Source organism: Schistocerca serialis, chromosome 3 (assembly GCF_023864345.2).
Source record: "Schistocerca serialis cubense isolate TAMUIC-IGC-003099 chromosome 3, iqSchSeri2.2, whole genome shotgun sequence".
In the NCBI taxonomy this organism is placed as follows: domain Eukaryota; kingdom Metazoa; phylum Arthropoda; class Insecta; order Orthoptera; family Acrididae; genus Schistocerca; species Schistocerca serialis.
The window spans coordinates 617,801,367-617,826,894 of record NC_064640.1 but is presented as its reverse complement, the minus strand read 5'-3'; the positions used below and the strand labels follow the sequence as shown (position 1 = coordinate 617,826,894).

General features: G+C 49.8%; 1 protein-coding gene across 2 annotated transcripts in view; it reads left to right on the top strand.

Annotated features, from left to right (window-relative positions):
- The window catches only part of LOC126470502 (uncharacterized), a 219,184-nt gene that overhangs the window by 138,356 nt on the left and 55,300 nt on the right, over positions 1 to 25,528 (top strand). The window lies entirely within an intron of this gene.

Genomic DNA, 25,528 nt, shown 5'->3' with positions numbered 1-25,528 from the left:
AATGAATGCAGTTGAAGTATATCATGTGGTCCATGGCCCGCATGTTCACTGGATCTGACGTCCCCGGATTTCTTTCTGTGGGGAAAGTTGAAGGATATTTGCTGTCGTGATCCACCAACTACGCCTGACACCATGCGTCAGCGCATTGTCAATACATGTGCAAACTTTATGGAAGGCGACTACGTGCTGTTGAGAGGAATGTCGTTACACGTATTGAGGAATGTCGTTACACGTATTGCCAAATGCATTGAGGTTGATGGACACCATTTTGAACATTTATTGCATTAATGTGGTATTTACAGCTAATCACACTGTAACAGCATACATTCTCAGAAATGATAAGTTCACAAAGTTACATGTATCACATTGGAACAACAGAAATAAAATGTTCAAATGTACCTATGTTCTGTATTTTAATTTAAAAAACCTACCTGTTACCAACTGTTTGTCTAAAATTGTGAGCCATGTGTTTGTAACTATTACAGCGCCATCTATCACTAAGCAAAAACAAGTTGTCCAACTAAAACATTCATATTTCTTTACTTACTACACGAATATGTAATAAAAAATGGGGGTTCCTATTTTTAAAAAAATGCCGTTGATATCTGTTTGATCTATGGCAGCGCTATCTAGCGGTCCAACCATAGCACCATCTGGTTTCCCCCTTCAAGCTAGACAAGTTTTGTTCTTTGTAGTTTTGTCGTTTGACGCTTATTTCGTGAAATATTTGGCCCGGTCAGGATCAATGGACCACCCTGTACATGTAACAGAGGTGAAGCAGTATATTTATAATAAAAAACACTACAGTTATCGGGAAAGCAAGATAACAGATATAAATAATGTGCACGTTTGATGTAGGTGACACTCCCAAGATAAACGTTGATACAGGACTCTCAGTAACGAATATGCCCCCCCCTTTGGCACTAATGCACATTTGCACCTATTAGCGTGGTGTTGAGGAGTCCTTGTGTAATGTTATCCCATTCCTTTCTCAAGGTGATTTTCAGTCATTGCATGTGTTGGGAAGGCGGCGTTTGTAGAGAAACAAAGTCTAGCGACAGCACCCCAGGCATACTATACAGGGCTTAGGTCTGGGAAGTATGCAGGCCATTCCTCACCCCTTCCCCCCTTTCTCCCCCGTCCCTCGCCCCTTCCCCCCTCTCTCCCCCGTCCCTCGCCCCTTCCCCCCTCTCTCCCCCGTCCCTCGCCCCTTCCCCCCTCTCTCCCCCGTCCCTCGCCCCTTCCTCCCTCTCTCCCCCGTCCCTCGCCCCTTCCCCCCTCTCTGCCCCGTCCCTCGCCCCTTCCCCCCTCTCTCCCCCGTCCCTCGCCCCTTCCCCCCTCTCTCCCCCGTCCCTCGCCCCTTCCCCCCTCTCTCTCCCCCGTGCCCCACCCCTTTCCCCCTCTCTCCCCCGTCCCCCGCCCATTACCCCCCTCTCTCTCCACCGTCCCCCGCTCCTTCCCCCCTCTCTCCCCCGTCCCCCGCCCCTCCCCCCCTCTCTCCCCCGTCCCCTGCCCCTCCCCCCTCTCTCCACCATCCCCCGCCCCTCCCCCCCTCTCTCCACCATCCCCCGCCCCTCCCCCCCTCTCTCCACCGTCCCCCGCCCCTCCCCCCCTCTCTCCACCGTCCCCCGCCCCTTCCCCCCTCTCTCTCCCCCGTCCCCCGCCCCTTCCCCCCTCTCACTCTCCCCCCTTCCCCCCTCTCTCTCCCCCCATCACCCGCCCCTTTCCCCCTCTCTCCCCCCGTCCCCCGCCCCTTCCCCCCCTCTCTCTCCCCCTTCCCTCGCCCCTTCCCCCCTCTCTCTCTCCCCCCGTCCCTCGCCCCTTCCCCCATCTCTCTCTCCCGCAGCCCTCGCCCCTTCCCCCATCTCTCTCTCCCGCAGCCCTCACCCTTTGCACCCCTCCCTCCCCCCGGCCCGCGCCCTTGCACCCCCCCCCTCTCTCGATCTCTCCCTCTCCCCCACCGGACCTCGCCCCTTGCCACCCTCCCCCCCTCTCTCTCTCCCCCCCCCTCTCTCCCTCTCTCTCTCTCCCCCTCTCTCCCCCCCTCTCTCTCCCCCTCTCTCCCCCCCCTCTCTCTCCCCCTCTCTCCCCCCCTCTCTCTCTCCCCCCCACTCTCCCCCCCTCTCTCTCCCTCTCTCTCTCCCCCCCTCTCTCCCTCTCTCTCTCTCTCCCCCCTCTCTCCCTCTCTCTCTCTCTCTCTCCCCTCTCTCCCTCTCTCTCTCTCTCCCCCCTCTATCTCCCTCTCTCTCTCTCCCCCCTCTCTCTCTCCCCCCTCTCCCCCCTCTCTCTCTCTCCCCCCTCCCTCTCTCCCCCCTCTCTCTCCCCCCTCTCCCCCCCTCTCTCCCCCCCTCTCTCCCCCCCCTCTCTCCCCCCTCTCTCCCCCCTCCCCCTCTCTCCCCCCCTCTCTCCCCCCTCTCTCCCCCCTCTCTCCCCCCTCTCTCCCCCCCTCTCTCCCCCCTCTCTCCCCCCCTCTCTCCCCCCTCTCTCCCCCCCTCTCTCCCCCCTCTCTCCCCCCCTCTCTCCCCCCCTCTCTCCCCCCCTCTCTCCCCCCTCTCTCCCCCCTCTCTCCCCCCTCTCTCCCCCCTCTCTCCCCCCTCTCTCCCCCCTCTCTCCCCCTCTCTCCCCCTCTCTCCCCCTCTCTCCCCCTCTCTCCCCCTCTCTCCCCCTCTCTCCCCCTCTCTACCCCTCTCTACCCCTCTCCCCCCTCTCTCTCTCCCCCCCACTCTCGCTCTCTCTCTCTCTCTCTCTCTCCCCCCCCACTCTCTCTCTCTCTCTCCCCCCACTCTCTCTCTCTTTCCCCCCACGCTCTCTCTCTCTCTCTCCCCCCCCACTCCCTCTCTCTCTCTCTCTCCCCCCCACTCCCTCTCTCTCTCTCCCCCCCACTCCCTCTCTCTCTCTCCCCCCCACTCCCTCTCTCTCTCTCCCCCCCCACTCTCTCTCTCTCTCCCCCCCCACTCTCTCTCTCTCTCCCCCCCACTCTCTCTCTCTCTCCCCCCCCACTCTCTCTCTCTCTCTCTCTCCCCCCCCCACTCTCTCTCTCTCCCCCCCACTCTCTCTCTCTCTCCCCCCCACTCTCTCTCTCTCTCCCCCCCCACTCTCTCTCTCTCTCCCCCCCACTCTCTCTCTCTCCCCCCCCACTCTCTCTCTCTCCCCCCCACTCTCTCTCTCTCTCTCCCCCACTCTCTCTCTCTCCCCCACTCTCTCTCTCTCTCCCCCCCACTCTCTCTCTCTCTCCCCCCCACTCTCTCTCTCTCTCCCCCCCACACTCTCTCTCCCCCCCCCCACACTCTCTCCCCCCCCACACTCTCTCCCCCCCCACACTCTCTCCCCCCCCACACTCTCTCTCCCCCCCACACTCTCTCTCCCCCCCACACTCTCTCTCCCCCCCACACTCTCTCTCCCCCCCACACTCTATCTCCCCCCCACACTCTATCTCCCCCCCACACTCTATCTCCCCCCCACACTCTCCCCCCCGACACTCTCTCCCCCCCCGACACTCTCTCCCCCCCGACACTCTCTCCCCCCCACTCTCTCCCCCCCACTCTCTCCCCCCCACTCTCTCCCCCCCACCACTCTCCCCCCTTCCACTCTCTCCCCCCACTCTCTCCCCCTACCCTCCCCCCATCCCTCACCCCCCTCATCACTCACCCCTCTTGGAATATAAGTCCCTGGACCAACTGACCAAATTTCCTCTAAGTGGAAATTTGAGCTCCTACATCCTGTGGCTGTGACCTCTTTCACCGCCACTACAAGAACAGTTGATGCCCCCATCAGTTCCTTGCATTCCTGTGGCTTCTCAGAACCCAAAGACTGCACCTTCCCCCTTGATGGTGGGAGGGACTTCCCTCCCTCTTGCTCCCGCACAACCTACTTCTGGAGCAACACCCGCATGCCCCTCTCCCCCATCCATTGGGGATATCAGTCCCCACTTCTGAGTCTGAGAAGTGTAAGTCTTCTTCGACTCCTCTCGCTAGGAACAGGTCCCTTGGCTCACTCCCTTAACTGGGTTTCTGCTAGTGGGAAACATGACACCCGCTGGTGGCTGAAGAGCCCAAAAGCAGCTGGTCGTAGGGCTTCATGCTCATCCTCAGTCACGGAGACTGAATCAGTGAAGTCCTCCCAGCCAGGGAAACCCAAGGAGCAGCAAGAGAAATCCAAAAAGAAGGTCTCAAAGACCAAGGTCTTGCGGTGGCACCCACACCACCGCTACCTACAAGCTCTACGTCTACGGATGAGGTGGAGAATCTTCCACGCCTTCCCAGTGTCGCAGCGATGTCATTCTCCACTGGAATTGTGGCTGTTTTTTCCACCGCGTGGCTGAGCTACGGCAACTGTAAAGCTTTGTATCTGCTTTCTGCATTGCCGTCCAGGCAGCCTGTTTCCTGGCAATGCTGATCCCTGCCCTCCACGGCTAGAAGTGATACTACAGGAATTGTAGCGACTATAATCGAGTGTCAGGTGGACTTTGCATTTATGCCCTAAACTCAGTCTGTAGTGAAACAGTGCTCCTTCAAACCCCTTTTCAAGCTGTGGCTCTCAGAATAAGGACAACACAGGAAATAACTGTCTGCAATGTATATCTTCCTCCAGATGGTGCAGTACCCCTGAATGTATTAACTGCACTGATTGATCAACTCCCTAAACCTTTCCTACTTTTGGGAGATTTTAACACCCATAACCCCTTGTGGGGTGGCACCGTGCTTACTGGCCGAGACAGAGATGTCGAAACTTTACTGTCTCAGTTCGACCTCTGCCTCTTAAATACTGGGGTCGCCACACATTTCAATATGGCTCATGGTAGTTACTCGGTCATTTATTTATCAATTTGCAGCCCAGGACTTCTCCCATCTATGCAGTGGAGAGCACATGACGACCTGTGTGATAGTGACCACTTCCCCATCTTCCTGTCACTGTCCCAGCGTCAGGTCCACGGACGCCTGCCCAAATGGGCTTCAAACAAGGCGGACTGGAACACTTACCTCTGCTGTCTCCATTGAATCTCCCCCACACAGCTGAGCTGTCTCCATTGAATCTCCCCCACACAGCTGAAGCGGAAGTGCTGGCAGCACACCAATGCCCTCTGTTGCCTAGCAACACCTAACGGGGTGCAGATCACTCAACACTGCTGCAGCTCTACAGAGCCCCTGTTCAATCCTGCCTTGACTTTGGGAGTCTGGTTTATGGTTCGGCAGCACCATCAGTGTTGCATTTACTCGACCCAGTGCACCACTGATAGGAGCTTTAAGGACGAGTCCGGAGACCAGCATCCTGGTGGAGGCCGGAGTCCCTCCATTGCAAGTCAGGTGTGCACAACTGCTGGCCAGATACATTGCACACGTTGATTATTATCCTGTGCATCTGAATCACCATCTCCTTTTCCCACCCACGGTGGCTTATCTCCACCTTGGCAGCCCAGGCCAGGGCTTTCAATTGTAGTTCGTGCTCTTGAGCACATCAGTTTATGCCTTGGGGAGTCATTCCTTCTGTGTACCGACTTGAGCAGCCTACAAGCTATCGTCCAGTGCTATCCTCGTCATCCTTTGGTAGCGATCAGCCAAGAGTCCATCTATGCCCTGGAATGGTCCATTTGTTCGGTGGTGTTTGTCTGGACCCCAGATCGTATTAGAATCCCAGGTGACACACGGCGACCTCCTGTCCCGTGATGACCCACCTCCGTGTCAGTGCTGCGCCCGGCTGACTGTGGCCCGTGTCTTGGTGAGCTGTCCTTTGGCTGCCGTGCGACACACTCTTCAGTTACCGGACTCATTGCTATTAATTTTAGCTGACAACCTCTCATCGGCCAATTCAGTTTTACATTTTATACATGACGGTGGGTTTTATCATTCTGTATAAGTTTTAGTGCATGACATTTGTCCCTTTGTGTTCTTTACTCATAATGCTTTTTGGATGGATGTTTTAATGTGCTGCAGAGTGGATGGCTTTCCCTTTTTATTCTCGTGTTTGGCCAGCCAGTCATCTGCTCTCTTGTTTTTACGCCTTCTACCTGTTTCTTCTGTCTCTCTCTGGTTTTCTTTTCCTGTTTTGTCAATAGTGTTGTTGGTTGTTCTATCATTCTTCTGGTTTTTTCTTTGGCCTGTAATTGTGCTATATTTCTCCTTTCCCTTGACCTCGCAATTTGGTCCCTTTTCCCCCTCTTTTAAACCAACCAACCCATTTCTCTCCCTCTCCCCCGCGCCCCCTCTCTCCCCCGCGCCCCCTCTCTCCCCCGCGCCCCCTCTCTCCCCCGCGCCCCCTCTCTCCCCCGCGCCCCCTCTCTCCCCCGCGCCCCCTCTCTCCCCCGCGCCCCCTCTCTCCCCCGCGCCCCCTCTCTCCCCCGCGCCCCCTCTCTCCCCCACCGCGCCCCCTCTCTCCCCCACCGCGCCCCACCCCCCCTCTCTCCCCCACCGCGCCCCACCCCCCCTCTCTCCCCCACCGCGCCCCACCCCCGCTCTCTCCCCCACCGCGCCCCACCCCCCCTCTCTCCCCCACCGCGCCCCACCCCCCCTCTCTCCCCCACCGCGCCCCACCCCCCCTCTCTCCCCCACCGCGCCCCACCCCCCCTCTCTCCCCCACCGCGCCCCACCCCCCCTCTCTCCCCCACCGCGCCCCACCCCCCCTCTCTCCCCCACCGCGCCCCACCCCCCCTCTCTCCCCCACCGCGCCCCACCCCCCCTCTCTCCCCCACCGCGCCCCACCCCCCCTCTCTCCCCCACCGCGCCCCACCCCCCCTCTCTCCCCCACCGCGCCCCACCCCCCCTCTCTCCCCCACCGCGCCCCACCCCCCCTCTCTCCCCCACCGCGCCCGCCCCCCTCCTCTCTCCCCCACCGCGCCCGCCCCCCTCCTCTCTCCCCCACCGCGCCCGCCCCCCTCCTCTCTCCCCCACCGCGCCCGCCCCCCTCCTCTCTCCCCCACCGCGCCCGCCCCCCTCCTCTCTCCCCCACCGCGCCCGCCCCCCTCCTCTCTCCCCCACCGCGCCCGCCCCCCTCCTCTCTCCCCCACCGCGCCCGCCCCCCTCCTCTCTCCCCCACCGCGCCCGCCCCCCTCCTCTCTCCCCCACCGCGCCCGCCCCCCTCCTCTCTCCCCCACCGCGCCCGCCCCCCTCCTCTCTCCCCCACCGCGCCCGCCCCCCTCCTCTCTCCCCCACCGCGCCCGCCCCCCTCCTCTCTCCCCCACCGCGCCCGCCCCCCTCCTCTCTCCCCCACCGCGCCCGCCCCCCTCCTCTCTCCCCCACCGCCCTCCCCCTCCTGTCTCCCCCACTGTGGGCCCCCCTCTCTATCACCCGCAGCCCCCCGCCCTCGCACCTGCGGCCTCCCTCCCCCCACCATCCCCCTCCCCCCTCTCGCTCCCACGCTCCCCCTCCCCCCTCTCGCTCCCACGCTCCCCCTCCCCCCTCTCGCCCCAACCTCCCCCCCCTCGACCCACTCTCCCCCTCCCCCCCTCGCCCCCCTCTCCCCCTCCCCCCTCGCCCCCCTCTCCCCCACCCCCCTCGCCCCCCTCTCCCCCTCCCCCCTCGCCCTCTTTCCCCTCCCCCCTCGCCCCCCTCTCCTGTCCCCACCCCCCACCCCCCAGCGACCCTACCCCACCGTCCTCCTCCCCCCCATCACCCCTCTCCCAACCCCTCATCCCCGTCTGTCTCACCCTTCGCCCCCAGCCATCCATCCATCCATCCATCCCTCCCTCCCTCCCTCCCTCCCTCCCTCCCTCCACTCTCCACCCCGTCCCTCCCTCCACTCTCCACCCCGTCCCTCCCTCCCTCCCCCCTCCCTCCTCTCTCCACCCCGTCCCTCCCTCCCTCCCCCCTCCCTCCTCCTCTCACTCCCCCTCTCACTCCTCTCCCTCGCCCTCCCTGCCCCCTTTTGCTGCCTCCCCCCTTTTGCTGCCTCCCCCCTTTTGCTGCCTGCCCCCTTTTGCTGCCTGCCCCCTTTTGCTGCCTGCCCCCTTTTGCTGCCTCCCCCCTTTTGCTGCCTCCCCCCTTTTGCTGCCTCCCCCCTTTTGCTGCCTCCCCCCTTTTGCTGCCTCCCCCCTTTTGCTGCCTCCCCCCTTTTGCTGCCTCCCCCCTTTTGCTGCCTCCCCCCTTTTGCTGCCTCCCCCCTTTTGCTGCCTCCCCCCTTTTGCTGCCTCCCCCCTTTTGCTGCCTCCCCCCTTTTGCTGCCTCCCCCCTTTTGCTGCCTCCCCCCTTTTGCTGCCTCCCCCCTTTTGCTGCCTCCCCCCTTTTGCTGCCTCCCCCCTTTTGCTGCCTCCCCCCTTTTGCTGCCTCCCCCCTTTTGCTGCCTCCCCCCTTTTGCTGCCTCCCCCCTTTTGCTGCCTCCCCCCTTTTGCTGCCTCCCCCCTTTTGCTGCCTCCCCCCTTTTGCTGCCTCCCCCCTTTTGCTGCCTCCCCCCTTTTGCTGCCTCCCCCCTTTTGCTGCCTCCCCCCTTTTGCTGCCTCCCCCCTTTTGCTGCCTCCCCCCTTTTGCTGCCTCCCCCCTTTTGCTGCCTCCCCCCTTTTGCTGCCTCCCCCCTTTTGCTGCCTCCCCCCTTTTGCTGCCTCCCCCCTTTTGCTGCCTCCCCCCTTTTGCTGCCTCCCCCCTTTTGCTGCCTCCCCCCTTTTGCTGCCTCCCCCCTTTTGCTGCCTCCCCCCTTCTGCTGCCTCCCCCCTTCTGCTGCCTCCCCCCTTCTGCTGCCTCCCCCCTTTTAAACCAACCAACCAACCCATTTCTCTCCCTCTCCCCCGCGCCCCCTCTCTCCCCCGCGCCCCCTCTCTCCCCCGCGCCCCCTCTCTCCCCCGCGCCCCCTCTCTCCCCCGCGCCCCCTCTCTCCCCCGCGCCCCCTCTCTCCCCCGCGCCCCCTCTCTCCCCCGCGCCCCCTCTCTCCCCCGCGCCCCCTCTCTCCCCCGCGCCCCCTCTCCCCCCCGCGCCCCCCTTTTGACCCCCTTTTGCTGCCGCCCCCGACTCTTCGTCTCCCCCTCCTCGACTCTTCGTCTCCCCTTCGCTCCCGCCCCCTCCCGCCCCCGTCCAAGTATAGAAAGCAACATCACACTCTTATCTTTCCACACTACATTTGATACTTCTACAACATCCACGATTGCGACATGCTCGCCCCTTTCTTCAGCTCGGCTTTAGAAGGAAGCTTGCAGTCTGGCACTCTTTTTTCTTTTCACTACCCCAAGTGAGTAAATTCCTTATTTATGTAACCATAGAAGCAGTTGCAGACTCGTATAATAATTGTCAAAATACAATTTGTGGTTTATATTTCTTGGTAGTACCCTACTGAGCCGAAAATCATCATTTGCACTTGCTTCCAAGTCTTCCTCCGCAGTCACTCTTTTTTCAGGTGAATGTTTGTCTCCAGTGAAAAATCTTCAAATCATAGTCATAACCAGATATGTCCATAATAACACACAATTTATATCCATATTTATGAGGATTGTTTGGCATATATTGTTTCAGATAACTTTTAGCCTTTGTTAAACGTACCTGTTCATCAACAAAAACACTCTCCTCAACAGGGATGGTTTGAAATCAAGATCTCATCAACTCCATTATGGGTTTTATCTTGAAGAGTCTATCATGACCTTTTTCACCCCTGGATGTTGTTGCACTGTTGGCATTGAAGTGCAAAAAATTATGAATGTGCTCATATTGATCCACTGTCTTTGTTAGCAGTCAGATGATTACCAGTAACTCCTCCCCAGTAATCCCTCGTATTAGGTACAAGAACAGTTGACATTATGGGACAGATGCCTATAAATTTTTCTGTGTCATCATAGGATGAATGTTAGTCTATCAGGATTACACTGCACACTGTGTCTATGAGACTCTTCAACAATTGTATCGAAAATTTTAGATGTAAATGTGTGTTTAAAGAATTGGTATGGAGGATCTAAGTTTATTATTTCTTCGGGTAATGAAATATTGCCATGAAATTTTGACTGTAGTTCAGAAATAATTAACTGTTTATCTTTTGAAATTCCTTTGTTATAAATCACATTGTCTGATTCCAGAAACATCTTCAGTCCTAATTGCATGAATTTCTTAGTCATTATTGTCACAATCACTACCAACAGATTCTGGAGCAATGTATGTCTCATCTTGACTGGAATTCTCAGAGAAACACTCAAGATCATCTTCACTGCTTAGTAGAGTCTCTAACTACTCCATAAGTAATTCTTTGTCACTCTTTCGAGACATATTTAGTCAGTATCTGAAATGCAGTGAATGCAAAATGTAGCTAATAAGCTACAAACACACACAGACCTCATTTGAAATCTGTTGTAAAGACAATCGAATTAACTGTTTACTCCATATCTACTTAAGTTAAAAAATAATAATAATAATTTTCAAACCCACAAATCAGTGCACAAACACCAAACAGTCTCAACTGTCCGTCAAAACACATGTGCGGCAGTACATCCACACTGCTCATTTTCGAACTGCTTCAGCTCATCCCGCCATCTATGATCGCTATGAAGAACTACTAGCAGCTGCAGTAATGTGTATACACTTAGATACATAACAAATTTGTTAGAAAATGTTGCTCAATATAGGATACATTGAAGAAATGAAGTCTGTAGCTGATCAGCTACACTATGTATTAAAAGGAATATAGGTTGATGTGGATGGAAGAAAATACTCACTTCTTTGTCAAGCTTTTAACTAAAATACATGTAATTTTCATGTTTGTTCAGTCCTCAGTGTTGCCAGATTGTGTATAACTTATAAAAATTCCCTTATACAATTGGATCAGAACAGCAAAAATCATACAGAAGAAAGTGTAATTGCTATTAGTGTGACAACCAGATTTTCATATCTGAGTGACAATACTGGTTATCGGTTGCACTGGTGGTCTGAAAAGTGTTGCTTGCTTGTGTTCAGACATGAGGGTTCTACAAGGGCATGCTCCCTTTTTTTTTGTGTAAAAACTCTTGAAGCATTTTAAATAAAGCAAATGTTATTATAATAGTTCCAAATTCGAAGACAAGATTATTAGATTACATACACCAAATAGCTGCTTATAATAAGTAATCTTTATTTACGACACACTGTTTTGGCTTAATCACCATTTTCAAATACATCTAGATTGAAGTGATATCCATATTGCATGGTTAGTGGACATTTTGTAACTGTCATTGCTTTAATAAGATCATAAATGATGTCAAGATGTTGAAAATAAAATGTTAATTAAGACTTGATAGCAGTTTGACACTTCCACTCTTACGACACTATGTTTACTCCGCTGGCCCTAAAGAAGACAGTCGTAGAGTTTGTCCACGCATGGATAACACTCTCCTTCAGTGTGACAGTGTCAGATCACACACAAACATTGCGACATTCACAACAATCTGACACCTTGAACTCACTGTCAGAGACCATCCGTCATACAGTCCCGACTCAGCCCCATCCATATGCATCTGTTTCCAAAACTTAAAGTACATTTTGAGGACTTCACTTTGTCTTGATGAAGCGATGCAAGCAGAGGTGAGTTTGTAGCCCCGTCCAAAAAGTCACATTCTACAGATATGGTACTTGCAAACAGATCTCTCTTTGGGAGAAATGTGCTTGTCACCAGGGCAACTATGTTGAGAAATAAGTATTTAGACACAAAGAATAAACATGTAGAATCCTAATAACATTTATTTTATTTAAAAAGCTTTTTTTGTTCCTCAAAAAATAAAAAATAAATAAATGAATCAGAGGCATTACTTTTCAGCACTCCCTCATAGCTCTGCTTTGGCATTTCACAATATCCGATACCATTGGATTCTTTTTCATTGCCTTTCTCTGTGCCTGCATTTACAAGGCGTTGATGACATTAAGGAAAGTACCCTATGTCCCCTCTTACCATTTACTTGTACATAGAACCTTTTGATGGTGAAAAATTACACCTTTAAAACCCCCAAAAAGTGTCAAAATCTTTAACAAGATTTTTTGATGTGTTCACGAAGGGTATCTGCATATATGATTATTACATGAACTACTACTTTTAAACACCCTCACAGATATTTGATGTTGGACAAACGTTCAGGCCATAAAACATTTTCCATCTCTCAAGGGAGACCCTGACATGTGCATCTCAAGCAGTGTCACTGCAATGTGATGTGACCACCATCATGTGTAACTAGGGACAGGAAAAAATCTTTATTTTGTTGCCAATTTTGAGGTTAGTTTTTGCCAACTTCAGTGTGGTTTCTATCTTTTGGAGAAATCTTTGTGATGCATCAGTGAAACAGCATTTTCTCATGGTGTATGTAAATATGAAAACCACTAATTACACCACTTCAGCTATATAAACATGCTCAATTTGCCCGTCAGCCAATCACAGGACAGGATACGTAGCATCATGTAAATCTATTTGTTGGTAAACAGAATGTTGATTTCAATATTTATTCAAAATTACTTCTGCTATTTTTGCGAGTAAAGTTAGTGGTGACAACATGAACTGTTGCACAGCAGGTCTAAGTTAGGTTGAAAAGGAATAATTCGGTTGAGAGTTAACAAAGCCAAGGGACATGATTCCATAAGAAGCTGTTATATTACTTCTACAGCATAGTTTAAATCTTTTGTATGTCATATGTGATGCTGACTGTTAAAATTTTGACAGTTGAAGTGTGTGTACTTTGTACGTGATCTGATTTCACTCTCTGTGTATCGACTGGTGAACGTTCATCAGAGGCCCTCAAGTTACTGCCTTGCCTTTTTTTTAAAAAAAAAAAAAAAAAAAAGAAAAAAGAAAACCACCCGCAGCCAAGACTGTCACAGAATTGATGGAGCCTTTGGTTTGGAAATGAGAGGAGGGTATCAACCAATGGACCCAATCAATTCTGGGAATGATGCTGCAACTTGTGAACTCTGCTAACACCCTGTGCACGAGACCAGCAATCTTCACCAATTCTGCCAGCCACATGTAAGACCTGAAGATGGCCTCGAAGCCCAAGTGCCAAACATTATTGGTGCCAACATGATGTACAACCTGCAGGCAACAGTACCCTGCATACTCAATAGCCGCCAGCAGGTCCTCCTCTACATCTCAGATGAGGCCTCCATGGCAGACATACTGAGTGCACATTGGCATTCTTTCCAGCCATGGATGCAACTTCCACAATGGGCTCTATAATGCGCCTAATGTTGGAGCTCCAGATAACTAGTAGACTCCTTCCCCCGTCTGCCTGCTCAGACCCTGCCGAAGGAGCAGCCAACTGTCCACTCACAGGGTGAATCGGCGAGGCCAAACAGCAAACCGCCTCATTGACTTCATGCCGCAAGCAACGCAAACGTGCTACAACCTGCAACTCAGTCTGGTGAGCACAGATCTCCCATAATGGGAACACTGCTAGGTGCCTCAGCAGCAGAGCCCGTAGACAAAACAAGTGACGTGAGGTGTCCCATGCAACTTGTCAGATTCTCTGCCGCTGCTACACCTTGAAGCCTGACCTTGGCTGTAAACGTCTTCATCTGCTTGTGGACTGAAGCCAGATCCTCCTGCATGTGCACACAGCACATGCGCACCCTATCCGTCCCCCTACCTTAAGAATTAAATTACAAAACAAACGTAAAAAGCTAAATATGTGACTTGATAGTCTCCCAGAGCTTCACCAATGGAGGGTGCCAGCTGATTGAGCTGTAGTCAACGGTTACTGCCCACTTTAAAAAAGTGTGTAAGACAGTTGTTAAAGTGGCTGCCAGTGTAGCATAGAGAGTTTTTCACTAATTAGAGCTGTTGTGTGTACGCGTGCTTTGTCGTGTAGGACAACACTGTGCCATTTTAAGAATATTCAATCAGTATTTAAATGAAATTATTTCATTACCAGATATAAGTTCTGCTTACGATTCTTAACTTTTATATTGTTACTGAATATGGGAGTGCTCATTTCTTTAATAGTCTGAAAAAACTTTCCTAGACCATTCCTGAAATAGGCATAATGAACGGCACCACTGCCATTTTGCATTTAGTGTGTCATGAGTAAACTTCATTGAATTTGGGTGCCAGTATTCAGATCACTGGAATAGCTATAGAGTGCCTCTTAAAGTTTTTCACTTCATGCAGTGCAGACCTGTTTTCTAATGATGAAGTTATTGGCAAGCTGATCTTAATGAAAGTGTTAAATGAAAATAAATATGTATTTACAAAATCTGAATTAAGACATTCCCATCTTGGCTATTTGAAATTGTAGTAAGCATTTATATGTTCATTAACTGTAAAAGCAAAGATGATATCTTTGTGACGCACTTTAATATTTTGAGGACTGGAATGCTAGAGTCTAGTTCAACTGGCTGATACTGTGCTTTTTCCCAGTTTTCTGAATTCTGTGTTACGGGATCTACTGCACGGAACTTTGTTCATTTCATTTGAAAGCGGGATCTTCTTTCTAAGAATTATTGCAAAGAAATGTAGACTGACTTACATCAATGACAATATTTTTGTATTGAAATGAAAATGTATTTTTTCACAACAGAAATGTTTTTTGCATCATATTTTAAAGTATTGTAAATAGAGATAGAATTTTTGAATGTTGGGCTCCATAAGGTTCCCTTTCTGTGCACCGACCGTGGAATATAAAATTATAAAGAATGTAGCAACCAGTTGCGGAAACATAATTTATTTATCTTGTTGCAAATAGATTTCGACTGATATCAGTCATCATCGGTACATTTTTCTAACTGATACATGCCATAAGTAGAAGTACTGTCCTTGGCAGATTCCTATCATGAAGTGATCATCTATCATGAAGTGACTTCATGATAGAAATCTGCCAAGGACAGTACTTCTACTTATGGCATGTATCCGTTAGAAAAATGTACCAATGATGAATGATATCAGTTGAAATCGATTTGCAACAAGATAAATAAATTATTTTTCCGCAACTAGTTGCTACATTCTTTATAATTTTAGAGATAGAATTAGTTGTTGCTAAAAATAAGTTTCAAAACATAGTTTTTCATTGAAAATTACTTATTTGCTTTTTGCTCTGTATTAATGATTTCAAAGCATTTTTGTAAACGTCACATTCTTCATGATATCACCTGGCATCTTTTCTTGTCTTGCCACTTTTAAAGATCTAGCCTTGCTTCATTTTGCACAAACTGTACATTTCCTGTAGACCATTTTGATATTTTTGTTGCCTTAATCGACTCAGGAAAATGTCTCCCACTCAGTGTATTTACAGGTGAACTACTTTGAGGGGAAATAAATTCTGCCAGGCCTCCTTTGTTCATCAGTCGTGAAGGTGTTTGCTTACAAGCCCAAACTACTTATGTAAAAAGAAATTAATAATCATTGTCATGAAAATGTGAAAAAAGTTTTCTTCACTACTTGATTAGCTTCCACTCAGAAGGAAAGTAAGCCATTAGCTGGTTGCTGTAGTCCACGGCAGTCTTCTCTTTGTTATAATCCAAAATATGGGCAGATTTCATCTTCTTAATCATTTCTAAATACTGTATGTTTTGACTCTGGATGCAGTCATTTTGTGTTTCATCACCAAATAAATACATTCCCAGTGTCTTTCAATTTCACAAACAGTAAATGGTCTCATCTATGAATTGGAAGTTCATTTATTATTTTAAGCTTATAGGGAATTAGATCAATCTTTTCTATTTTTCAGTACTGTAGTGTAAGGCTATCTTGAAAACAAATACAGAGCATGTAGCAACCAAGTGTACTTCATGTGTTGCCTTCTGAGGCACACGGCGAAGAGGGGAACATAAATGCCACAACGAAAGTTACACAAAATGTTGTCTGTGTTCCTCCTGCCAATTTGAGTGACAGGTGCTGCCATCTGTGTTTTTTCATGATAGTACAAGCATAATAGAGTACTTCTATACAGATGTAGGACAATTGTTGCAGTACATTAAAGCTGAGGAATGGCCAATGTAAATCTTATATCACTTATCTTTTTGGAGTATAGTCCATGTGCCATAGCGAGCTACTCACTCCTCTCCAAACTGTCAAAGGTCAATAATGTTACACTTCAACACATTAGTGAAGTATACCCCACAGAGCTTGCACTTCTGGCATCTTCCCGTTGATTAATGCATTGCGGGTCATGTCAGCACTCAAGTTCTCAACCCAGAGGTTATGAAATAGAATATGAACCAGATCCCCATTGTGTATTTTTCATAACAATGTGGGTAAATGGGGTGATCTCTGTACTTTTGGAAACCAAAAGCGTTCCTACAAAGAAATTTATAGTAAATAAATAGATATTACAAATAAAAGTAAATCTAATTCTGTAATTGTTTAACAACTTGACATTGGCAGTTCAGCCCATTATTTCTGTACATTCAGTCTGCATAATTTCTTAAAAATTGGAATGATACAGGCTCCATTCCAGTTCTTCAGGAAGTTCCAGTTTTTATTGCATTAATTGTTAAATGGAGGCACAGATGGGAAGCTACTCTAGAGTTATCAATCTGGTTTTTGTGGTGCGTAACAAACAAAAATACTGTGTATCCATGGTTTTCGGGTGTGCTGCCAGATACAATCTTCGAAAGTCCACAATACTTCGGCAGACAATCGTTCTACCATCATCAGGTGCTGCTGATAGAATAAATACCCAAATTTCCATCTGCACCATATGATGAGGGTGGGAGCCCTAAGAGGCTCGGCATTCATCATTCATCATTCACTGGATACGGGCTTGGCGACCCTGGGGTTCCTGAGCTGGGGACTGGTAAGTGCCGCCAGTCCCCTGTCACCGTAAGCTCTGGGCCTGCTTCAGTGACCACTGTGTGGCACAGCCATGGAACATTATTTGTCTCAGGGAATGGGGATCTTGGCTTGACTGCCCGGATCACGAGGTTGGAATAAACATCTATAAAAAAAAATCTCAATTTCAAGGTGTGCTGCATGCTGATGAGAGGCATGGCTGTTAAGGTGGAACAGTCGTTAGCAGGCAACCTCTGGGGAACCTGACGCACCTCAGTTGTATAAGGCTTACTCAGGCACATGGGGCTCTGTCTGAGTGGACCCTTACTTCCCTAGCTGCTTGTGGGACCGAAATGGATCCTCCAAAATCATCTTTTCCTTCTCCCAGTGGAAAGGGTGGGCCACTGGAAGGTTGTAACATCCAGTCTATGAAGAGGGCTTGTGTAGTCAGTCCCCTGACTCTGGCACTTCCTTGACGAGTCCAGTCGTTAGTAACAGAATGCATTCTGGTCCTCAGAATGTGTTTCTCATAGTGAAACGGAAGGAGGGTAGTTTCGAGAAGGTTTCGCCCTTCTGTATACAAAAGGGTTTGGAGGGAATCTGTGGATCCTTAAAATCGGTGAAGTGCTTGCGCAATGGGACCTTGCTAGTAGAAACTTCCAATTCCCAGCAGGCAGCTAACCTCCAAGCTGCTAAGTGCCTTGGGAAATATGTCATAGACACTGAACTGCAGAGCACCTTGAATTGTAGCAAAGGTGTTGTGACATGCTGGGATCTAGTCGACATTTCCAAGGAGGAACTGCAACGTGAGTGGGCTCCAGAAGGTATAGTTGATGTGCAACATATCATAAAGAGGATTGATGGCAATCTTATCATATCCAACTCCTTTATTCTGACCTTCAGTAGCACAAAACTTCCTGAGCATGTTAAGGCTGACTTCCTTCGCCTTAATGTGAGGCCTTATTTCCCGACCCCAATGCTCTGTTTTAAATGCCAGTGTTTTGGGCATACCATTTTAGGGTGTAAAGGCGAAGCGACTTGTGGCAACTGCGGCAAGGCCACTCATGAAGGAGTTGGTTGCTCGTCTCCAGCCAAATGTATCAATTGCTCTGGAAACCACCTTGTTTGGAGTAGGGACTGCCGAATCATTTTAGAGGAATGCAAAGTCCAGGATATAAAAACAACAAAGCGTATCCCCTGTGGTGAGGCCATAAAGATTGCAAGTTGATGCAGCCTCCCACATGTGCTACGTCTTTTGCGTCAATGTTCAGAAGCCCATTGAAAAAGCAGATGCCTCTACACAGACGGAGGTGGCTAGTGTTGGCAGTAATACCTGCAGATGGCAGTACACTTGAAAGGCAGCAAGTGTTTCAGAGCCTGTAGCCTCTACTTGAACAGCAGACAGAGGTACAGTGGCCAACTTGGGCCAGACCCTGGCGCCTCCAACAGCTGAGGCTGTTCAGATGGCTATTACCACTCTCACATCGGCTCCACCAAAGCCCAGAAAACTGCAAAAAGCTCCTATAAAGCAGTCACAGCGGGTCAAATCACGTGGCCTGACCATGCTGATGTCATTTTACTTGATGCTTCATCTGACTCTTCCACAGAGCTGATGGAGTACGACGTATGTGTGGGGCAATCATCTTGCCCCACGAGTGCCCCTCCATCTGCTGCAGCCTCCTCACCCTGTTGGAAAGACAGGATGAAGGTGCTACCCCCATCATAGATTGCTCCCATATTTCAGTGGAACTTGCAGAGGTTCAGGACACATGTGGAGGAACTTCATCTACTCTCTCAGGGTAGACCCTGTGTATGTGTCTCCAGGAGACTTATTTCCATCCCTCATACTCCTCTACGCTCCGAGGGTCTACACTCCACAAAAAGGAGCGACCTGTGTGGAGAGAGAGCTAGAGGAGGCATAGATATTTTCATCAGGGTGGACTGCCACTCCTCACCTCTCTCACTTACATCAACTTTACAAGCTGTTGCTGTGTCCATGCACATGCGTCATCCATTGATTATATGTTCCCTTTACTTGCCTGCACATGATGTACTTGATGAAAAGGCCCTCACTGACCTTATTACACAGCTCCCCAAGCTATTCATCATCTGTGGTGATTTTAATGCCCACAATGTGCTTTGGGGCTCTGCCATTACCTGTCCCAGGGGTAGAGCAATTGAGAGGCTTCTCCTGTCATCCTGTGCGCACTTGCTAAATGCGGGACAGAGCACTCACTTCTGCAAAGCGACAGGGTCATTATCTGCCATTGATCTCTCACTTTGTTCTCCAGCTCTTACCCACAATTCTCAATGGGAAGTGGTCAGTGACTTGCACGAAAGTGATCACCTCCCAATTTCGATTCACCTGCCAGATGGTGTTGGCCCCGAAAGAAAACCACCACAATGGGTGCTCAGTAGAGCTGACTGGACACTTTATAACCAGTTGGCCCAATTCGAACTCTGGCATGGGTGGATCATATTACCAAACTGGTGCACTACACCGCTGCAGCATTCATTCCACAGTCCATGGGCCACCAGAAGAGGCAACCTGTCCCTTGGTGGAGTTCCGTATGCTACTCTGCAACCAGAACCAGGCGTGCGCCTCTGTGTAGGTTCCAGTGTTGGCCAGCTGCTGAGAAACTTGCAGCCTTTTGGGTGGTGAGGGCTAAATATCACTGAATTATTCGAGAGAGCAAGAAGAGGACGTGGAAACAGTTTTTGAACACCATTAATCATTCCACTAAAAGTTCCATTGTGTGGGAGACCATCAGGAGGATTTCTGGAAGAGGAGTGAGGTGCCCCATGGCTGCTGTAATGAATAGAGGCACTCTCCACACGGATACGTGAGACATTACCCAGACTATGACAGCGTATTTTGCCACAGATACTGCAGCAGCCAGTCAGGATCCGGATTTCCAGTGCCATAGAGTGGTTGCTGAGAGGTGAAGTTTAGCCTTCCAGTCCACCTCTAATCAAGTTTACAACTGCCCATTCTTCATGTGGGAGCTGGATTCTGCATTGTCTGCAGCTCGTGACACATCCCCTGGTCCACGACAGGACCCATTACAGTGTGCTATGGTACCTCTAAAGACACAACAAAGATATCCTCTTCGCACTTTTAAATGCCCTTTGGGAGTCAAGTCACTTTTTGACTCATGGCGTGAGGCAGTTTTAATTCCTTTTTTGAAACCTGGGAAAGACCACACATGCCAAGTAGTTAATGTAGTGTTGCCTTCACTAGTTGCATGGGAAAGGTCTTGGAGTGGATGGTTAACCACCGCCTTGTCTGGATCTTAGAATCCTGGCAGCTCCTTAGTCGCTTTCAGTGTGGGTTCAGGAGGTTTCGTTCCACCTTTGATAAACTTGCACTCCTGGAGGCAGCTATACATCAAGCTTTCTTATGCTGTCATCACCTTCTAGGTGTATTTATTGACATCAAGAAGGCCTATGGTACTACTTGGAGGCGTCTCGTCCTGGAGCAGCTTCACGAATGGGGTTTTCATGGTTGTCTTCCCATTTTTATTCAGTCCTTCCTCTCACCACGATATTTTAGATACCGAGTTGGTGTCATCCTGTCTGATTGCTTTGAGCAGGAGAACGGTGTCCCTCAAGGTAGTGTTTTAAGTGTGACTGTCTTTGCCATAGCTATTAATAGCATTACATCCATAGTGAAACGTCCTGTCCAGTGTTCCTTGTTCATGGATGATTTCTCTGTGTTTTGCACTTCTTCAAGCCTCACAACAATGCGTCAGTTGCAACTTACTCTTACATGTTTGGGTGAATGGGCTCAGAAGATTGATTTTAAGTTTTCCACCGAGAAGTCGTGTTCTTTTTCACCGTTCTCGTTCAATTTTAACCTTTCCTGAATTGAGGGTGAGTGACACTGTCCTTACTTTTAAAGACACAGTTAGATTTCTGGGGCTCATTTTTGACTTGAAGCTTACGTGGTTACCACATCTTAGAGACCTGAAACAATGGTCACTTAAGGCTTTAAGTATTTTAAAATGTTTTAACCACAGTACATGGGGAGCAGACAGGACTTGCCTGCTCCAGCCTTACAGGGCTTTCGTGCGATCTTGGCTCAATTATGGGTGCACGGTGTATGGGTCTGCAAGACCTTCTTATTTAAAGATATTGGACATTGTGCACCATGAAGGGATTAGGTTGGACACTGGGGCATTCAGAACAAGCCCCATACCAAGCCTCTGTGCAGAGGCTGGTGAACTGCCATTTCATATGCGGTGACAGCTACTTATGGTGTGCTAGGCGTATAAAACTATGTCCACACCATAGACACCTGCGTACCATACCGTTGCTCAGCTCCCTCTGCGTGGCATTTTCATTACCGGCAACAAGCAACGAGGCCCTATGGGATTCACGCACAGGATTGCCTTTCTTTGATGGATATGGCTGGTCTTAATGTTTTACGTAAAGGTTGGAGCAGATTTTCACCTTGGATCCTCTAGAGACCCAGACTTACTTTAGATTTGACTAATTTTAAGAAAGATAGTACGCCAGATTTTACATTCCAGTCTCTGTTTTTTAACATTTTAGATGTGCATCACAGTTTTACCGGCATTTACACTGATGACTCCAAACAAGGGAATTTCCTTGGCTGTTCTGTAGTGTTCCCTGATCACGTCACCAGGATTCGCCAGCCCGATGAATATATCATTTTCGCAGCGGACCTCCACGTGATCCTGAAGGCACTGGAGCAGATGAATCGTATTTGAGGCAATCGGTTTCTCATCTGCTCAGATTCCCTTAGTGCCTTACAATCGCTGCAGAATCTGTACTCAGCTGAGTAGTTGATCCAGCTGATATCTGACCAACTGTACTTGCTCCAATGGTGGGGTAAGCAGGTGTCATTCTGCAGGGTGCCAGGTCATGTCAGAATATGGGGCAATGAACAGGCCAATCGGGCTGCCAAGGAAGCCTTCAGAGAGCAGGATGTGGCACAGCGTCCTATTCCCTTGCAGTCTGTCATTTCTGCATTCCACAGGAAGTGCATGCAATTGTGGGAGGAAGAATGGCTGGCGGTGACGGCCAATAAGCTGCGGTTGTTGAAGTCAACAACTCGGCTGTGGCGTTCCTCCTGCCGGTTGCTCAGGCAGAATGAAGTGACCCTCGCGTGTCTTCAGATCGGGCACTGTCCTCTCACACATAGCTTTATATTAAAGCTGGAGAACCCCCCCCCCCCTCAGTTTGTGATGCTTGTGGTGTGCACATCTCTGTCTGCCATATTTTAACAGAATGCATTTTATACCATGATGCAAGGGCAGAAGCAAAAATTTTAGGGGATCTGCACTCTATTTTAGCTGATGATGAGACGAGTGTATCTAGGGTTTTAAAATTTTGCGATGTGTCTGCACTCTTACCAAAACTTTTAGGCTGGAGGTTTTAGTTTAGTTCCTGTGTAGTCCATGTTTTACTGCTGACGCCATGCTTCGTCCCATGCTTCGGTGTGGGTACGCACATAGTTTTCTGACCTTTGTTACCTGTGTTTTATGTTCTGTTTTATCGTCCTGTTCTGGGTATTTTCTTGACACCCATCTCAATCTGGTTTTGATCAGGCACTGAAGACCCTGCCGTCGTGCGCCCATACAAACCTCTCCATCCATCTGATGAGGGTGGGACACTTATCTGCAAAAATATCATGAACTTTCCATGAGTGGATCCCACAGCAATCCCAAGAACCACAGAAGCAGCATATATGCTAAGAAAGCCACAGATCGCAAATTTTTTTTTTTAACATTTCTTTCAGCTCTTGTAACTTCATACGTTGAAACACCCTCATCAGTTAATCTTTCCTTTGTAGTTTCATAAACGACATATTTTCAGGATTTTGTTTCCAACTTATATTTTGAAGCAAGAACTCCGTTGTCAGTGTTTCAGAGTTTCCTGAGAACAGAACTTCTGCTCAGCAATATGTATAAAAACGAATGTACAGAAAGTCAATGGACTTCGTTGTAAAATATATATATTTTTCGCTGTGCCTGTTTGCCACATGAAGTCATTATGGATTTGTTAAAATCCATTGTTATTGTCACTGAAATCTTTGTTAGAAGTTGATTACAATTACACCCACATAGACCCATATTTCAGGTAATAATGCTCTTACATATAGGATACCACTGCATTTGTAGTCAATTTATGCACTTCATTCTTCAATATTAAAAAGTTACTTCTAAAATCACACATGCATAAGTTCAAAATATTATGGAGGATCTACACTCCTGGAAATGGAAAAAAGAACACATTGACACCGGTGTGTCAGACCCACCATACTTGCTCCGCACACTGCGAGAGGGCTGTACAAGCAATGATCACACGCACGGCACAGCGGACACACCAGGAACCGCGGTGTTGGCCGTCGAATGGCGCTAACTGCGCAGCATTTGTGCACCGCCGCCGTCAGTGTCAGCCAGTTTGCCGTGGCATACGGAGCTCCATCGCAGTCTTTAACACTGGTAGCATGCCGCGACAGCGTGGACGTGAACCGTATGTGCAGTTGACGCACTTTGAGCGAGGGCGTATAGTGGGCATGCGGGAGGCCGGGTGGACGTACCGCCGAATTGCTCAACACGTGGGGCGTGAGGTCTCCACAGTACATCGATGTTGTCGCCAGTGGTCGGCGGAAGGTGCACGTGTCCGTCGACCAGGGACCGGACCACAGCGACGCACGGATGCACGCCAAGACCGTAGGATCCTACGCAGTGCCGTAGGGGACCGCACCGCCACTTCCCAGCAAATTAGGGACACTGTTGCTCCTGGGGTATCGGCGAGGACCATTCGCAACCATCTCCATGAAGCTGGGCTACGGTCCCGCACACCGTTGGGCCGTCTTCCGCTCACGCCCCAACATCGTGCAGCCTGCCTCCAGTGGTGTCGCGACAGGCGTGAATGGAGGGACGAATGGAGACGTGTCGTCTTCAGCGATGAGAGTCGCTTCTGCCTTGGTGCCAATGATGGTCGTATGCGTGTTTGGCGCCGTGCAGGTGAGCGCCACAATCAGGACTGGATACGACCGAGGCACACAGGGCCAACACCCGGCATCATGGTGTGGGGAGCGATCTCCTACACTGGCCGTACACCACTGGTGATCATCGAGGGGACACTGAATAGTGCACGGTACATCCAAACCGTCATCGAACCCATCGCTCTACCATTCCTAGACCGGCAAGGGAACTTGCTGTTCCAACAGGACAATGCACGTCGGCATGTATCCCGTGCCACCCAACGTGCTCTAGAAGGTGTAAGTCAACTACCCTGGCCAGCAAGATCTCCGGATCTGTCCCCCATTGAGCATGTTTGGGACTGGATGAAGCGTCGTCTCACGCGGTCTGCACGTCCAGCACGAACGCTGGTCCAACTGAGGCGCCAGGTGGAAATGGCATGGCAAGCCGTTCCACAGGACTACATCCAGCATCTCTACGATCGTCTCCATGGGAGAATAGCAGCCTGCATTGCTGCGAAAGGTGGATATACACTGTACTAGTGCCAACATTGTGCATGCTCTGTTGCCTGTGTCTATGTGCCTGTGGTTCTGTCAGTGTGATCATGTGATGTATCTGACCCCAGGAATGTGTCAATAAAGTTTCCCCTTCCTGGGACAATGAATGCACGGTGTTCTTACTTCAATTTCCAGGAGTGTATATGGCATGATTTGTGAGACTGCCATTGAAATGAAGCATGTTGGGCACAGCAGCATGCTCTGCACTGGTTCAGCTCTGCTGATGGCCACAGTTTGGCAGCGGCCATTCATTCAGGACAGTTGATCGATGGTCATGTGCATGTTAAAGTTGTGTAAGAATTGTAGCAGAACTGGTATCAACACTTTATGCCACTAATTGTGCACCCACACAGCTTCCCCGTCTCCCCTTCCTCTCTTCAATTACCCATCCCAATCCAGTCCTCCATGTCTTCATTATTGTACACTGCATGAACACAGCAGTTTCCAATGTCATCCGAAAACCATCAAAGTTTTCAGTCTTGTCTGTGTGTGTATCAATGACTCAGGATATCTGTTTGGTGAGTTGCTACCTTTAATCTTAAATTATTCATCTTTAATGTTTCTGGTATACACTGATAAGCCTAAATATTATGACCACCATCCACCACGACTTTGGATGCCACCTGGTGGCGTTGAGGGCACGGGCCCCAGTAACAAAAATATGTAAACGGAGCAGTCACAGATGGGGGATCACCCTAGTAAAGATATGGGCTGTAAATGGGGAAATCCATTGAGATAAGAGACTTTGACAAAGGGCAGATTATTATTATGCAGAACCTGTGAAACAGTATCTCGAAAATGAAGGTGGTCGAATTCCCATGGGCTACTGTTGTGAACGTCTACGGAAAGGTGAAACTACCACTAGGCGCTAAATGGTTGGATGACCACTACTCTTCACATAACGTGGGGTTCGGAGGTTTGTTTGCTCTGTAGAGTACGATGGGTCGTGATCTGTGGCTTCTATCTGTGGCTTCTCTGCCAAAAGGGCACAGTGCTAGTGCACGCATTAGTGTTTTGGAGCCCACTGTTCATTCTACATGATTGGACGTGGAGCTCTGCAGCAGACCAACCCTACATGTTCATATATTGACCCAACAACATCAGCTGAGATAGCAGTGGGTGCGAGACCATCAGGATTCGACCATCGATCAATGGAAATCTGTTGGTTCGTCAGGTGAATCACGTTTTTGCTACACTACATTGATGGTCATCTCCACAAATCTGTCATTGAGGTGAACAGCAGCTCAAAACTTGCAGCACACCACAGCCACAATCTAATAGGAGCAGTATTATGCTATGGGAGACATTCTCCTGCACTTGCATGGGACCTATGGTAGTAATTGAAGACACGCTGACAGCTGTGTGAATCACCTGCACCCCTTTGTGCTTGATGTA